The 17,401-nt window shown below is 37.7% G+C and overlaps 1 protein-coding gene across 12 annotated transcripts in view; it reads left to right on the top strand.

The window, feature by feature from the left end:
- The window catches only part of PRELID2 (PRELI domain containing 2), an 856,521-nt gene that overhangs the window by 446,505 nt on the left and 392,615 nt on the right, over positions 1-17,401 (top strand). For 11 of the 12 annotated variants that reach the window (XM_064366453.1, XM_064366452.1, XM_064366460.1 and 8 more), the window contains one exon: positions 681-812. The exons of the other annotated variant lie outside the window; for it this stretch is intronic. The gene's annotated coding sequence lies outside the window, so the exon portion shown is untranslated. The remainder of the gene's footprint in view (positions 1-680; positions 813-17,401) is intronic. 12 annotated transcript variants of the gene reach the window in all.

Below are 17,401 nucleotides of genomic sequence, written 5' to 3'. Positions count from 1 at the left end.
ATCTGGCATTTCTCCCTATGCTATCTCTCCCCAACTCCCCACCCCCTGCTGTCCCTCCCCTATTTCCCCCCAACAGACCCCAGTGTGTGATGCTCCCCTCCCTGTGTCCATGTGTTCTCATTGTTCAACACCCACCTATGAGTGAGAACATGTGGTGTTTGATTTTTGTTCTTGTGTCAGTTTGCTGAAAATGATAGCTTGTATACTTTTTATGTCTCTGCCTTCAAGTTAACTAATTCTTTCTGTGCCGTGTCTCATTTGTTGATAATTCATCCAATGACTTTTTATTTTCTGGTATAGTTTTTAAGTTTTAGAATTTCTATTTGTTTTTTCTTAAGAGTCTCAATCTCTCTTCTGAGATTTCCTATTTATCCTTTTGTTTTAATTATGACTACCCCCCACTTTAAAGTTATTCAGTGTATTTAAAGTCATTTTTATGCTAAATTAAAAAATAAATGAATCTCAGGGTTTATTTTAATAGATTTTTTTTTCTCTTGACTATGCGTCCCAGTTTTCTGGGTAATAAAAAATATGTCTTATAATTTTAATGAAATCAGTGGATGGTACCTTACAGAGATAATATATTCTGTTATGGTCCTCTATAGAATGTAGGTTGATTACCTTGAACTTGTGGTGTTTTTATCTTATTCTCTGATAAGAATATCTTGTTTTGTTCTTAGAAGAATCTCCCAGTTCTGGATCATAGCATTTATTCCTGAGGTATGGCCAATTTTAAGTTTCAAGGAAGGCCTCCGAAGTTTCAAGTACCAAAGTTCTTTACCTTGTTGGGACACAATTCATTCTGCTCTATGGTGAGTAGTGGCTAAAATATTTTCTAAACATTTTCGAGTTTGCAGCTGTTGATTTCCACTGAGCTTCATATAATGTCATCCACACATGCACAATACAGATATCAGCTGAGGATTAGAGTAAAGTTTGCATTCAGTTGGTTCAAAAGTAATTGTGGTTTTTGCCATTGAAAGTAATAACAAAGAAACCACAGTTACTTTTTCACCAACCTAATATGTACATTTTTAGGGCTCTCCACTCTGTGCCATTCTTTTTTTGTAGGATTTTCTTCCTCATTTTTAAGCCTCCATGACAGTTCTGAACTTTTTCCTCTCATAATTTAGTAAAGAAAGACTGCATCTTTTTGCTTCAGTTTCAGGTGTTTTGGTGGAAAGTGCCCTGCATGGAATAGATGCATAAACATGGATCTTACTCTAGTTTCAGTCTGTTAAGGGTTGAATTTATTTAATTTTTGCCTGTGTTTAATCACTCTTAAGGCCTTTAAATTATAGTTTTTTAGGAGACAACTTGTTCAGAATTTGTAGTTGCTAACTGTAAAAAGGTGAATTCTATGCAAATTACAGTGCTATGACTAGAACCAGAATTTCCAGTGGATCATTCTTTAAAAATGTAACACCTATTTTATTATGTCCCATGGAACTAATGTTGTATGTTACATAGTTTTTGCTGTCCCAGAACATGCATGAAATCTGTGTCCCATAGTTTTAGGTCACTGATTGGATTTGTTTATATAACACTTATCAAGACCCTTTGTTGAAGACCACAGTATTTTAGGCATTTGTGGAGGCAAAGAAAAAGAAAGGTTCATCAAAGCCTTCAAGTATCTCATAGTCATTCATTCATTCATTTATTATGAGGGAATCCAAATATAGTTCTGCTCTAAAAACTGGATGAAGTTTAAAGAGCAAACCAGTAGTTACTTAAAGAAAAACAATATTAGATTAAAAAAAAGAAAAATTCCATAAAATATAATAAAAGGTACTTGCTATGAGTGTAATAAAATTGGAAGTGCTAATTTAGAGTGGAAACTACAGAAGACTTTGTTGAGAAGTTATAATTGAGCTGAAACTTTAAGTTAATTAGGCCAAATGGGGTCATTAAGAAAATAACTTTTGGAGGAGGACAAGATGGCTGACTAGAGCAGCCAGGTGAAACAGCTCCCATCAAGGGACTGAGAGGACTGGCATGCTCCTAACAGATATTGAGAGGGAAGGCATCAAGAGTGAATGAAAGCAAGACACAAAAGTTGGACTAAAGGGGGAGAAAGCTGGGAAACTGCATCAGGCTACCAAGCACTGGGACTTATTTCTTGCTCTGAATGGCTCTGGGGGAATAACTGAGTTGAACTGACAAGGAGCAATCTGCTGTTTCCATGGGCCTCTGGAACTCCAGCAGGACAAGATCCCTTGACCACCATTGACACTTAAGTTGGCAGGGAGAGCTGCTTAGAGAAGTGATAGGGACAGCAAGCTAGCTGATGTGGAGCCCAGAGGGTTTGGCACAGCAGCATCTGTAGCGGAGCATGGACAGAAAGGGCTATCCCCCAGCATTGACTTGCTCCCATAGCCTTTAGTCCTGAAGGAATTGTTGGACCTGAATTTTATAGGGTAGTCTGACCCATCAGACAGGGCTGGTCTGACTTGACCACCTGTTGGTTTGCTGGTCTCTCCTGGAGCCCTAGCCTGGACATGCTTTCTTGAAGCGCAGTCTTGAGTGCTCTGGGGGCCCACACTATAGCTTCTGTACTCATAATATGTGCCTGAGCTCCTGTAGGTTGACTCCTGTGGCATGTAACAGCCTGCATGCTCCCTCCCTATGCTGCAGCTTCCCCTTGGCACACAGCAACTCCCACATTGCTTTGCTGTTTGTATGTCTGTGTGGGCCAGTGCACAGAAATGCACTCTACCCCTGCTCCCCACTCCAACCTCCATTGCAGGTGGAGCCTTGGTACCAGCACCCCACCCTTGTGTTAACATTGCACAGAGAACAGTGGATTCTCCTTCACTTTGAGTGACCACTCTTGCTTGCTGAGCACAGAGAAGTCATCTAGAACTGTGCTTACAAGCACCCCACCTCCAAGCCACCACCACCTCCAACACTACCATGTACATAGTCACCAGAAGGAGTCCCCCACACCCTACTCCAGCTCCATTGTCTCTGCCATTGTGATGAACACTGACAAGGAGTCAAGGGAGTCAGGAACCCCAGCACCCACTAGGACTCTGCCATAGCTGCTACTGTGGGAACAGATCACTGTCACTGCACTATGAAACACTTTGGCTGACACCGCTCATTGGAGTGCATCAAGAAACCATAGAAGAAAGTTGGGACCCAGTACAAATCTTCCAGAGTTAAAGCATGCAGTCCAGGAGTTGGGAGCTGAGCATTGGCCCCCTAAAATCTTCCAGAAATGAATCCAGTTGGCTGAATCAATCTTATACCACAATCAAACCCTCAAGGTCATCTAATAAGAAAAAAAAGCAAAATAATCCAAAGATTGACACCCTCAAATATTGAAGGTAGATAAGCCCACAAAGATGAGAAAGAATCAGCAAGAGAACCCTGACAACTCAAAAAGCTAGAATGTCTTCTTTTCTTCAAATAACCACATAACCTCTCCAGGAATGGTTCTGAACCAGGCTAAGATGCTGAAATGACAAAAATAGAATTCAAAATATGGATAGAAATGAAGATGACTGAACTACAGGAGTACCTTGGAACACAATCCAAGGAAGCTAAAAAGCATAATAATGCAGAAACTGACTGATAAAATAGTCAGTATAGAAAAGAATGTAACTGACCTGAGAGCTTAAAAACACATTACAAGAATTTCATAATGCAATTACAAGTACTAGTAACAGTATAGACCAAGTAGAGAAAAGAATATCAGAGTTTGAATATTGGCTTCCTGTAGTAAGACAGTCAGACAATAATAGAGAAAAAAGAATGACAAGAAATGAAAAAAATGAAAAATATGAGATTATGTAAAGATACCAAATCTGTAATTCATTGTTCTCTGAAAGAGATGGGGAGAATGAAACCAACTTGGAAAACATATTTCAGGATATCGTCCATGAGAAGTTCTCCAACCTAGATAGAGAGACCAACATTCAATTTCAGGAAATTCAGAGAACTCTGTAAGATACTTCACAAGAAGTTCATCCCCAAGACACACAATCAACAGATTCTCTCAGGTCAAAATGAAAGAAAAAATGTTAAAGGCAGCTAGAAAGAAAAGTCAGGTCATTTGCAAAGGGAAGCTCATTAGATTAACAGCAGACCCCTCAGTTGAAACCCTGGAAGCTAGAAGAGATTAGGAGCCTACATCCAACATTCTTAAAGAAAAGAAATTCCAATCCGGAATTTTATATCTGGCCAAACTAAGCTTCATAAATGAAGGAGAAATAACATCCTTTTCAGACAAGCAAATACTGAGGGTATTTGTTGTCACCAGACCTGCCTTACAAGAGTTGTTGAAGGAAGCACTAAATATGGAATGAAAAGATTGTTACTGTCCACTACAAAAACACACTGAAGTACACAGACTAGTGACGCAATAAAGCAACCACATAAATAAGTCTGCAAAATAACCACCAACATCTTGATGGCAAGATCAAATCCACACATATCAATACTAGACTTGAATGTAAATGGGCTACATTTTCCAATTAAAAGACACAGAGTGGTGAGGTAAATAAAGAACCAAGACCCATTGGTATGCTGCCTTCAAGAGACCCATCTTTTGATGGGTGAAATGACACACATAGGCTCAAAATAAAGAGATGGAGAAAAATTTACCAAGCAAACAGAAAACAGAAAAAAAGCAGGGGTTGCAATCCTAGTTTCTGACAAAATAGACTTTAAACCAAGAAAGATAAAAAACGACAAAGGCATTATATAAAAGTAAAGGGTTCAACACAGCAGAAGATCTAACTATCCTAAATATATATACAACCAACACAGAAGCACCCAGATTCATAAAGTAAGTTCTTGGAGACCTTAAAAGAGACTTAGACTCACACACAGTAGTGATGGGAGATTTTAATATTCCACTAACAATGGTAGACAGATCATTGAGACAGAAAATTAACAAAGATATTTAGGACCTGAACTCAGCACTGGATCAAATGGACCGGATAAACATCTATAGAACTCTTCACCAAAAAGCAAGAGAACATACATTCTTCTCATCTGCACATACTCTAAAACTGGTCACATAATTGGAAGTAAAACACTTTAGAGCCAATGCAGATGAACTGAAATTATAAAAATCTTTCAGGCCACAGTACAATCAAATTAGAAATCAAGAACAAGAAATTTACTTAAACCTATGCAATTACATTGGAATTGAATAACCTTCTCTTGAATTACTTTTGGTAAATAAAGGAAGGCATAAATTAAGAATTTTTTTGAAACTAAGGAGAACAAAGATATATCACACCAGAATATCTGAGACACATGTAAGGCAGAATGATGAGACAAAAATTTATAGCACTACATGTGCACATCAAAAGTTGGAAAGATCTTACATTAACAGCCTAATATTACAACTAAGAGAACTAGAGAACCAAGAGCAAACAAATCCTAAACTAGCAGAAGACAAAAATTAATAGAAATCAGAGAGAAACTGAAAGAGATTGAGGCAGGAAAAAACATTCAAAACATCAACAAATCCAGGAGCCTGTTTTTCAAAAAATTTTATAAAATAGATAGACTGCTAGATAGACTAACGAAGAAAAGAGAAGATTCAAATAAACACAATGAGAAACAAGGGGGATATTGCCATTGATTCTACAGAAATACAGCCTCATCAGAGAATATTATAAACATTTATGCACATAAGATAAAAATACTAGAAGAAATAGATAAATTCCTGAAGACATACAGCCTCTTAAGGCTGAATCAGAAAGAGTGGAGTCTCTAAACAGACCAATAACAAGCTCTGAAATTGAGTCATTAATAGCCTACCAACTAAAAAAAAAAAAAGCCCAGGAACAGATGGATTCACAGCTGAATTCTACCAGATATACAAAGAAGAGCTGGTACCATTCTTGCTGAAATCATTCCAAAAAATTAAGAAAAAGAGACGCCTCCCCAACTCATTCTGTAAGGCCAGTATCATCCTGATATTAAAACCTGGCAAAGGCACATGCACACAAAAGAAAACTTCAGGCCAATATTTGATGCAAAAATCCTCAACAAAATACTGGCAAACTAAATCCAGCATTATATAAAAAAGCTTATCCACCATGATCAAGTAGGCTTTATCCCTGGAATGCAAGGATAGTTCAACATATACAAATAAATAAATGTGATTCATCATGTAAACAAAACTAAGAACAAAAACACACGATTATCTCAATACATGCAGAGAAGGCTTTTGATAAATTTCAACACCACTGCATGTTAAAAACTCTTTGTAAACTAGGTATTAAAGTAACATACCTCAAAATAATAAGAGCCATCTATGACAAAGCTACAGCACATATCATACTGATTGGGTATAGCTGGAAGCATTTCCATTGAAAACTGGCACAAGAAAAGAATGCCCTCTTTCACCACTCCTATTCAACATAGTATTGGGAGCCCTGGCTACTGCAGTCAGACAAGAGAAAGAAACCAGTGACATCCAAATAGGAAGAGAGAAAGTCAAACTATCTGTTTGGAGATGACATGATCCTGTATCTAGAAAATCCCACAGACTCAGTCCAAAAGCTCCTTAAGCTGATAAATGACTTTAACAAATTCTCAGTATACAAAATCAATGTGCAAAAGTTACTCACATTCCTATACACCAACAATAGTCAAGCCAAGAGTGAAATCAGAAATGTGATCCCTTTCACAATTGCTACAAAACATATGAAATACCTAGGAATACAGCTAACCATGGAGCTGAAAGATCTCTACAAGGAGAGCTCCAAAACAATGCTCACAGAGATCAGAGATGACACAAAGAAATGTGCTCATGGATAGGAAGAATCAATATTGTGAAAATGTCCATACTGCCCAAGGCAATTTATAGATTAAATGTTATTTCTATCAAACTATTATTAACATTTTAAAAAGTACTAGAAAAAAACTATTTGAAAGTTCATGTAGAGCCAAAAAAGAACTTGAATAGCCAAGGCAATTCTAAGCACAAAGAAAGTAGGAGGCATCATGCTACCCAACTTAAAACTATACTACAGGACTACAGTAACCAAACTGGTATGGTACTGGTACAGAAACAGACGATAGACCAATGGAAGATAATAATAGAGAATCCAGAAATAAGGCTGCACATATACAACTATCTGATCTTTGACAAACATGACAAAAGTTAGCAATGGAGAAAAAAATTCCTATTCAATAACAATGTTGGTATAATTGGCTAGCCAGATGCAGTAGATTGAAACTAGACCCCTTCCTTACACCATATATAAAAATTTACTCAAGGTGGATTAAAGACAAATCTACAACACTACAACAACAAAAAATATTAAAACCCTGGAAGACAACTTAAACAATACCATTTTGGACATAGGACCTAGCAAAAATTTCATGATGAAGACACCAAAACCAATTGCAACAAAAGCAGAAATTGGCAAATAGAATAATTAAATCAAAGCATTTCTGCACAGCAAAGGCAACTATCAACAGAATAAACACAACCTACAGAATGAGTGAAAATTTTTACAAACTATGCATCTGACAAAGTCTAATATCCAGCATCTATAAGGAACTCAAATAAATTTACATGAAAAAAGAACCCCATTTAAAAGTGACCAAAAAACATAAATACTTTTCAAAAGAAAAAAATGACCAAAAATTATATGAAAAAGAGTTCAATATCACTGATTATTAGAGAAATGTATATCAGAACCACAATGAGATACCATCTTATACACGTCAGAATGACTATTACTAAAAAGTCAAAAAGTAACAGATCTTGGCAAGGTTGTGGAGAAAAAGGAAACTTTATATTCTGTTGGTAAGAGTGTAAGTTTTTCACATTGTGAAAAACAGTGTGGTAATTCCTCAAAGACCTAAAAACAGTAATACTATTCTACCCAGCAATCCCATTACTAGGTACATACCTAAGGGAATAGAAATTATTTCATTATAAAGACACATGTATGCATATGTTCATTGCAGCACTATTCATAGTAGCAAATTCATAAAATCAACCTAACTGTCCACCAGTGGTAGACTAGATAAAGAAAAAGTGGTACATATACAACATGGAATAATTTGCAGCCATAAAATAAATTGGGGGTGGGGCCAAGATGGCTGACTACAAACAGCAGTGATCAGAGGCTCCTATTGAAAAGAACTATAATAAGGGTATGAATATTTCACCGGCAACCAAGGTATTCAGGTTTTCCCATCAGAACTGACTAGGTGGCTGGAGTGATCCACAGAGATGAAGGAAGAGCAGTGTGGTGTGGCAGTACACCTGAGAACCTTGCAGGGAAGAGGAGCCCCCACCCCTCAGCCAGGGGAGGCAGTGAGTGAACATGCTACCCAGCCAAGGAAGCCATGCTTTTTCCACAGAACTGTGCAACCCATGGATCACAAGATCCCACTTGTGAACCCATGCCACTAGGGCCTAGAGTCTCAAATCTTGAGCTGTGCAGGTTCTCAACAGCCTCTCAGCTTAAGCCTACCAAGCTCCAAGGGTGGAGGGGCGACCAATACCACAGCTGCAGTTGCCTGCTGTCTAAGCTGTTTGAGCTCTGTGGAAGAGGAGCAGCAGCCAGCACTGGGACTCACAACTGCTAACACACTAAGCTCTCTGGGTGTGGGAAGGGCGGCATCTATCTCTATAGCTCCAGGCTGTGCTTTTCTCCTGCTGGAGCCAAGGGGCTGGATAGCTTGGTCTCAACACATGTCACCTATAGCCCACCAAAGCAGCTGTGGCAGACTGCAGCCAGAGTGCCTCTTCAGGCCTAACCCAGACTCATCCTTCCTGACTGCGCAGGGCTCCCCTGCAGGAACTCCAATAACTCCAGCCAGAGGTTCAAGGACACAACCCAGATCTCCCTGGGCCTGAGCCCCTAGGAAGAGGGCTGCCCCCAGTCTCTGTGGACCAGCAGACTTAGCCTTTCCTCCTTCTACTTCTAAAGAATCCAAGCAACCCAGATGAGTGGGTTCCCCCCCAGTGAAGCACACCCTTTCCACCAAGGAACAGTCAAAGTGCTTTGTTAGATGGGTCCTATTCCCCTGGCCACTCAACTGGGTGAAACCCTCCAACAGGGGTTGTCAGGCACCCTCTACAGGAGTGATCCTACTGGCATCAGATTGGTGCCTCTTGAGGTCAGAGATCCCAGAAGAAAAAACAGGCACTCATCTTTGCTGTTATCTAGCCTCCCTGAGTGACATCTCCAGGTACAGATGGAAACCAGATGAATAGGGCCTGAAGTGAACCCCCAGCAAACTGCAGCAGCCCTACAGAAGAGGGACTTGACCATTGAAAGAAAAACAAGCAGAAAGTGACAACAACAATAAAAAAGCCCCACAAAAACTCCATTCAAGGGTCAGCAGCCTCAAAGATTGAAACTAGACAAACTCATGAAGATGAGAAAGAATCAATGAAAATATGCTTAAACCCCAAGAGGCCAGAGTGTCTCTTCTCCTCCAAATAATCACAGCATCTCTCCAGCAAGGGCACAGAACTAGATGGAGGATGAGATGGATGAATTGACAGAAATAGGCTTCAGAAGATGGGTAACAAAAAACAATGCTAAGCTAAAGTTGCATGTTCTAATTCAATGCAAAGAGCTAAGAACCTTGATTAAAGCTTAGAGGATATGCTAACTAGCATAGCCAGTATAGAAAGAAACATAAATGATCTGATAGAGCCAAAAAACATAGCACAAGAACTTCATAAAGCATACACAAGTATCAATAGCCAAATCCACCAAGTGGAAGAAAGGATATCAGAGTTTGAAGACCACCTTGCTGAAATGAGGCATGCAGACAAGATTAGAGAATAAAGAATAAAAAGAAATGAACAAATCCTCCAAGAAATATGGGACTTCATAAAAAGACCAAACCTACAATTGATTGGAGTACTTGAAGAAGATGGAGAGAATGGAAACAAGCTAGAAAACACACTTCAGGATATTATCCAGGAGAACTTCCCCAACATAGCAAGACAAGCCAACATGAAAATTCAGGAAATACAGAGAATACAACTAAGATACTCCACAAGAAGATTAACCCAGGACACATAAACATCAGACACTCCAAGGTCAAAATGAAGAAAAAACTGTTAAGTGCAGCCAGAGAGAAAGGGCAGGTCACCTACAAAAGGACAAAAGGAAGCCCATCAGAGTAACAGCAGACCTCTTAGCAAAACTCTACAAGCCAGAAGAGATTGGGGACTAATATTCAACATTATTTAAGAAAAGAATTTTCTTTTTTCTTTTCTTTTCTTTTTTTTTTTTTGAGACAGAGTTTCACTTTTGTTACCCAGGCTGGAGTGCGATAGCGCAATCTTGGCTCACTGCAACCTCTGCCTCCTGGGTTCAGGCAATTCTCCTACCTCAGCCTCCTGAGTAGCTGGGATTACAGGCACACGCCACCATGCCCAGCTAATTTTTTGTATTTTTAGTAGAGATGGGGTTTCACCATGTTGACCAGGATGGTCTCGATCCCTTGACCTCGTGATCCACCCTCCTCGGCCTCCCAAAGTGCTGGGATTACAGGCGTGAGCCACCACGCCCAGCAAGAAAAGAATTTTCAACCCAGAATTTCATATCCAGCCAAATTCAGCTTCATAAGTGATAAAAAAATAAAATCCTTCCGAGGAAGCAAATGCTGAGGAATTTTAATACCACCAGGCCTGCCTTGCAAAAGCTCCTGAAAGAATCACTAAATATGGAAGAAAATCAGCACCAGCCACTGCAAAAGCACACCAAAATATAAAGACCAATGACACTATGAATAAACTGCATCAACTAGTGTGCAAAATAACCAGATGGCATCATGATGACAGGATCAAATTCACACATAACAATACTAACATTAAATGTAAATGAGCTAAATGCCCCAATTAAAAGAACTAATAAAGAGAAGAATCAAATAGACACAATAAAAAATAATAACAAGGATATCACCACTGACCCCACAGAGATACAAACTACCATCAGAGGTACTATAAACATCTCTATGCAAATAAACTAGAAAATCTAGAAGAAATAGATAAATTCCTGGACACACCCTCCCAAGACTAAATTAGGAAGAAGTCAAATTCCTGAATAGACCAATACAAAGTTCAAAAATTTAGGCAGTAATTAATAATCTACCAACCAAAAAAAAGCTCAGGACCAGATGTATTCACAGCTGAATTCTACCAGAGGTATAAAGAGGAGCTAGTACCATTCCTTCTGAAACTATTCCAAACAATACAAAAGAGGGAATCCTCCCTAAGTCATTTTATGAAGCCAGTATTATCCTGATACCAAAACTGGGAAGAGACACAAGATAAAAAGAAAACTTCAGGTCAGTATCCATGATGAACATCAAAATAAAAATCCCCAGTAAAATACTGGCAAACCAAATCCAGCAGCACATCAAAAAAATTATCTGTCACGATCAAATCAGCTTCATTCCTGTGATGAAAGGCTGGTTCAACATAAGCAAATCAATAAACGTAATCCATCACATAAACAGAACTAAGACAAAAACCACGATTATCTTAATAGATGCAGAATAGGCCCTTGATAAAATTCAACATCCCTTCATGTTAAAAATTCTTAATAAACTAGGTATTGATGGAAGATATTTTAAAATAATAAGAGCTATTTATGGCAAACCCACGGCCAATATCACAATTAATGGGCAAAAGCTGGAAGCATTGCCTTTGAAAAGTGGCACAAGACAAGGCTGTCCTCTCTCATCACTCCTATTCAACATAGTATTGGAAGTTCAGAGCAATCAGTCAAGAGAAAGAAATAAAGGGTATTCAAATAGGAAGAGAGGAAATCAAATTGTCTCCTTTTGCAGATGACATGATTGTATGTTTAGAAAACTCCATCTCAGTCCCCAAACTCCTTAAACTGATAAGCAACTTCAGCAGTCTCAGGCTGTGCAAAAATGACAGGCATTCCTTTACACCAACAATAGACAAGCAGAGAGTCAAATCCTGAATAAACTCCCATTTACAACTGCTACGGAGAGAATAAAATAACTAGGACTACAGCTAATAGGGATGTGAAGGACCTCTTCAAAAAGAAATACAAACCACTGCTTAAGAAAATAAGAGAGGAAACAAACGGGAAAACATTTCATCCTCACGGATAGAAAGGATCAATATGATGAAAATGGCCATACTGCCCAAAGTAATTTATAGATTCAATGCTATTCCCATCAAACTACCATTGACATTCTTCACAGAATTAGAAAAAACTACTTTAAATTTTATATGGAATCAAATAAGACTCAGTATAGACAAGACAATTCTAAGCAACAAGAACAAAGCTGGAGGTATCATGCTACTTCAAAGTATACTACAAGGTTACAGTAACCAAAACAACATGGTACTGATACCAAAACATAGACCATTGGAAAAGAACAATACCTCAAAAATATTACCACACATCTACAAACCTGACAAAAGAAAGCAATAGGGAAAGGATCTCCTTTTCAATAAATGGTGCTGGGAAAACTGGCTAGCCACATGCAGCAAACAAAAACTGGACCCCTTCCTTACACCCTATACAAAAATTAAGATGGATTAAAGACTTAAATGTAAAACCCAAAAACACCCTAAACAAAACCTTGGCAATACCATTCAGGACATAGGCATGAGCAAAGACTTCATAACAAAAACATCAAAAGCAATTGTAACAAAACCCAACATTTACAAATTGGATCTAATTAAACTAAAGAGTTTCTGCACAGCAAAATAAACTAGCATCAGAGTGAACAGAGACAACTACAGAATGAGAGAAAATTTTTGCAATCTTGTCATCTGGCAAAGGTCCAATATCCAGAATTTACAAGGAACTTAAACAAGTTTACAAGAAAAAATCAAACAACCCCATCAAAAAGTGGGCAAAGGATATTAACAGACACTTCTCAAAAGAAGACATTTATGCGGCCAATGAACATAGGAAAAAAAGCTCAACATCACTGATCATTAGATAAACGCAAATCAAAACCACAATGAGATATCATCTCATGCCAGTCAGAATGGTGCTTATTAAAAAGTCAAGAAATGATAGATGCTGGTGAGGCTGTGGAGAGATAGGAACAACTTTTACACTGTTGGTGGGAATGTAAATTAGTTCAACCATTGTGGAAGACAGTATGGTGACTCCTTAAGGATCTAGAACTAGAAATTCCATTTGACCCAGCAATCCCATTACTGGGTATGTACCCAAAGAAATATAAATTATTCTACTGTAAAGACACATGTGCATGTATGTTTACTGCAGCACTATTTACAATAGCGAAGTCATGGAACCAACCCAAATGTCCATCAATGATAGACTGGATAAAGAAAATGTGGTAAATAAACACCATGGAATACTACACAGCCATAAAGAGGAATGAGATTATGTCCTTTGCAGGAAAATGGATAAAGCTGGAAGATTATCATTCTCAGCAAACTAACACAGGAACAGAAAATCAAACACTGTTATGTTCTCACTCATAAATAGGAGTTGAACAATGAAAACACATGGACACAGTGAGGGGAACAACACATGCCAGGGCCTGTTTGGGGTTGGGGGGCAAGGGGAGGAAACTTAAAGGACTGGTCAATAGGTGCATCAAACCACCGTGGCACACATATACCCATGTAACAAACCTGCACGTTCTGCACATATATCCAGAAACTTAAACTTTTTTAAAAGAACAAAATCATGTCCATTACAGGAACACGGATAGAGATAATGGTCATTAACTTTAGCAAATTAACACAGGAACACAAATCTGAATATTGTATGTTCTCACTTGTAAGTGGGAGCTCAATGATGAGAACACATGGATGCATAGAGGGGAACAACACATACTGGGGACTATCAGAGAGTTGAGGATGGGAAGAGGGAGATGATCAGGAAAAATAACTGATGGGTAGTAGGCGGAAATACCTGGGTAATGAAATAATCTATACCACAACCCCTCCATGAAACAAGCTTTCCTATAAAACAAACCCGAACATGTACCCCAGAACTTAAAATAAAAGTTAAATAATAATTTTGGAAAAAAGAGACTGCATTAAAACCTTATCATTGAAAGAATAAACTTACCAAAAAAAGAAAGCCTATCATCAAGAAATAAAAATCTGTTATGGGTGACTACATATCTTCAATGGGAATAAAAGATAAAATTGGAAGACAATGAAAACAAAATAGAAAATAACATTTATATGAGAAGGAGCAGTATGTGCAAAGGCCATGAGAGACCTGGGAGTAAATGATCTTTCACACATACTAAGTATATATTAGGGAGAGGATAAAGTTAAGGATGATGTTCAGGGTTTGGCATTTCCAAGGCATTAGGTGTGGTGCCATTCACAGTGATGTGGGTTATCTCCTTAAATGCATCATTTTGGTTTGGACATGGTGAATTAAGGGTGATTTGAAGATGCCAAACTGAAGATATTAATTGAAGTTAGGTGTACCATTTTGGAGCTAAAAATTGGCATTTTGCCATTCTCCCTCCCTATTTTTCAGCCAACCAGAAAATTTGATCACCTTAGGGCCCTAATACTTTCTATTTTGAGCATCACATTTAAAACATTCAATTATTTAATATTTGTTAATAGTACCATGTATATTATAGGCACTGGACTAGTTGTTGAAAACAGATTTGGATAAGACAGACAAAGCTATTACCCTCAAGAAACTCAGATTCCAGTTAGGGAAGACAGACAATAAATATATAAACAAAACAAATAACTGAATAATAAAATGTCAGACAACATCAACAACCCCAAATGACAGTGAGAATATGGAGCAACAGGAACTCTTATTAATTGATGGTGGTGGCTTCTTACAAAACCAAACATAGTCATACCATATGATTCATCAATGTGATTCCTTATAATTTACCCAAAGAAGTTGAAAACTTATTTCACATGAAAACGTGTAATAGAATGTTTATAGTAGCTTTATTCATAAAGCAACCAGGATGTAGGTTGTAGGCAAATGGATAAATACCAGGCCATTGAAAGAGATGGAAAAAAACATAAATGTATATTACTAAGTGAAAGAAATCATTCTGGAAAGGCTATACACTGTATTATTCCAATTACTTACCATTATGGAAAAGGCAAAACTATGAAGAAGGTAAAAAGATCAGTGGTTGCCAGGGATCAGTGGAAAGGGAGGATGCATTGGCTGAACACAGATGATTTTCAGTGCAATAAAACTACTCTGTATGGTACTATAATGGTGGATACATGTCATTATAAATTTGTCCAAACCCATAGACTGTACAACACCAAGAATGATCCTCATGTCAACTGTAGACTCCAGGTAATTATGATGTAGCAATGTAGGTTCATCAGTTGTAACAAATGAGTAACTATTGTGGGGAATGTTGAAAATAGAAGTGGCTGTGCATATGTGCAGACAGGGAATATATTAGGAATCTCAGTACCTTCTGTTCAGTTTTATTGTGAACTTAAAACTGCTCTAAAAAATAAAGTCTATTTAAAATTCAAACAATTAGTGTTTTGAGGAAAATTAAACTGGAACAATATTATTTTGAGTTGAAAGGATGTGAAACTTCATATGGAGTGGTCAAAGAAGGCTTTTCTGAGGAGTCAGCATTTTATCAGAAACCTAAATGATGAAAGAAGAGAATCATATGACAATTTTTAGGGGAAAGTCCTGACAGAGGAAACATCTAGGGGAAAGCCTTGTGTTAAGAAGAAGCTAATTATTTTATGTGACTGGATTTTACCAGATGAGGGAAAGAATGCTAGAAACCTGATTATGTATGGCCTTCTGGATACAATATCCTAATCAGACCAGCTTACCTACTGATGGGTTTTGGAAGCCTTTTAACTCCTTATTTCCACTCCAACATGATAAATCAGAAAAACATTTCAGAAGAGCAAACAATAGCAGGAGTGTCACTTTTTGAGTATTTCCTCGAGGTTGTGGAAAATTTAGAAAATGGAGCATCTGTGGGTATCTCTCATCCTGTGTCATCCACTTGCTTTTGTTTGTTTGAGGAAACAGAAAACAAGATTGGCTTAAAGCATGGTGGGATGCTGAATGGAGCACAGAGATACGTTTTGGTTTGTAGGAACATAGACAGTTTCAACAGGAATAGTCAAAGTATGTCAACAGCAAAAGCTATGTGGAAAAAAAGATGAGAAAATAAGTTATAGCATTATCTGTTCTGTTACTTTAACCTGATGTGATTTAAAAGAGCAATCTTACTACCAGGAGCTATCTAATCCTCTAAACAATGCATGGTGACAATTGAAATACCCTGTATCCTTCTGGACTGTCATTTAGCTTATTTTGGGGGGGATTTGACAAATCACATGTTTGCCAAATAAGCAATACTCCAAATTCCTGTTATTTTCTCTCTCCATTCAAATGTTTCCAAGTGTCAGAATCTTCCGTGGGAAATAATCAGCCCTATTCGGAAGGCATAAACCTGCATGCAAATTAGAGTTGCAGACATGAATATGGAGCTATTAGTGTCATGCTGAAACTGCTCAGGTTATTTACACTCAGGTTACTCCTTGAAAACAAGAATGAACTGAGAGAATTTGTGGATGGAGAACATCACCAAAACCTTGTCTAATAATTATGAAACATATGTCCTCTATGGTTTTCATTAAAATTATTTTCTCCCCATCCTGTCCCCAACATAACCGCTTAAGTTAATTTAAGTAAAGTCTGCACAGGCAGATTGAGGTGAACTAAATCATACAGTTATCTATTTTAGAAATAGAAAATTGCTATTTAGAAAAAAAAAAGACCCATTTTTGAAAAGATGTCTAGAGAGCCTTTTTTATACCGCTTATATTTATCAGAGAACCACTTACTCACTTTCCACTTTGTCAGTCTTATTTTTTATGTCTTATTTATTCTGGAGACTAGGGATGCCTAATGAAATCTGTTCTGACATGTGGATTTTTAGGGACTCCAGAAAATTAACCCTAGAGAGATTCTGAAAGATCATCTTGTCCTACAGTCTTGTTAAGACCCAAACACTGAAACATTTGATCGAGGCCACTCCATCAGTTAGTGGTTGAGGGAGGCATATTAATTATAGGATATGATCTGTCTCTCTGCCAGACTAGAGTAACTCCATGGAATGTTTCTTTCCAGTCCAATTGGTTATTTCAATACATTATTGCTGCTGCACCCTGTGCCCAAGCACAGTGAATGCTCTTTGTGGCAGGTACATAGGCCAAAATTAGGCTAAATTTTCCCTTCAGGAATTTCTAATTAAATACCCACACATGAACAAATGGACAGTTAACTTCATGTGTAAGTCACAATCTTTTAAATGGATTAAATTTATAAAATTTTATTTTTTATTGACAAGCAACATTCATATGTATCATATATTTATGAGGTACAATGTGATGTTTTGATATATGTTTGCATTGTAGGATGGTGAAATCAAACTA

The sequence above is a fragment of the Aotus nancymaae genome, unplaced genomic scaffold (assembly GCF_030222135.1).
Source record: "Aotus nancymaae isolate 86718 unplaced genomic scaffold, 86718_ANA_hifiasm-v0.15.2.pri h1tg000064l_1, whole genome shotgun sequence".
NCBI classification, from domain to species: Eukaryota; Metazoa; Chordata; class Mammalia; order Primates; family Aotidae; genus Aotus; species Aotus nancymaae.
Note: the sequence above shows the minus strand (reverse complement) of the source record. Positions and strands in the feature narration are given on the sequence as shown.